Below are 1,348 nucleotides of genomic sequence, written 5' to 3'. Positions count from 1 at the left end.
CCAGAATATACTAAAAAAAATCTTACAATTCAACAAAAAAAAAACTAACGGCCCAATTAAAAATGGGCAAAGGACTTGAAAAGATATTTCTCCAAAGAAGATACATGTAGTCCCCGGGTTACGAACATTCGACTTACGTAAAACCCATAGTTATGAACCAACCCCCCCGTAAAGCCTATTATATTAAAAATTCAAGGCACATACAACGGTTTGTAATAACAAAAGGGCACTACTTTGCGACGCATATTAAAATGTTACTATCATTGTATTATTATGTTAAAAGACGTTTTAGTATATCTGGAAATTTTTTTGATTTTTTTATGCATAGAAAGGTACACCATATACTATATACTAATATAAACATTTGACTAACTGACATTAGATATGAAGTGTAGCTAACTGTTCCAACTTACGTACAAATTCGACTTAAAGACAGACTTAGGAATGTAACTCATTTGTAATCTGGGGACTGCCTGTACGCATATGGCCAGTAACCACAAGAAAAGGTGCTCAACTGTCATTAGTCATTAGGAAAATGCAAATCAAGACCACAAAGAGATAGCACTTCACACCGCTAAAGTGGCTATTATCAGAAAAACAGAAAATCACAGTGTTGGTGAGGATGAGGAGGAATTGGAACCTCATTCACTGCTGGTGGGAATGTAAAGTGGCACAGCCCCTGTGGAAAAGAGTCTGCGATTCGTCAAAAAGTTAAACATAGGATTACCATATGATCAGCAATTCCACGCCTAGATGTAGACGTAAAAGAATTGAAAGCAGGGACTCAAGCAGATACTGGTATCTACCAGTGTTCGCTGCAGCATTATTCACAATCGCCAAAAGATGAAACATCTCAAGTGTCAATCAACAGATGAATGGAAACACAAAATGTGGTCTATCCATACAATGGGATATTTTTCAGCTATAAAGAGAATGAAATTCTGATAAATGCTATGACATGCATGAACTTTGAAAACATGCTGAGTAAAATAAGGCAGACACCAAAGGACAAGTACTGTATGATTCCATTTATCTGAAATATCTGGAACAGGTAAATGTACACACCGAAGTTTATGAGTGGTTAGCAGGTGCAAGGGGAAAACGGAGAACTACTGCTTCAGGGGTACTGAGTTTCTGTTCGGGGTGATGAAAAACTTTTGCAAATGGATAGTGGTGGTATTTGTATAACATGGTGAATGTAATTAACATCACTGAATTGTACACTTAAAAATAGTTAAAATGGCAAATTTTTGTTATATACATTTTACTATAATAAAATTTTAAAAAGTAAACCTGATAAAAAAAAATAGATATAAAATAACAATATATTGTGAGTTTATAAAATATC

This window comes from Trichechus manatus, unplaced genomic scaffold (assembly GCF_000243295.1).
Source record: "Trichechus manatus latirostris isolate Lorelei unplaced genomic scaffold, TriManLat1.0 scaffold00024, whole genome shotgun sequence".
NCBI classification, from domain to species: Eukaryota; Metazoa; Chordata; class Mammalia; order Sirenia; family Trichechidae; genus Trichechus; species Trichechus manatus.
This window is presented reverse-complemented; position numbering follows the sequence as displayed.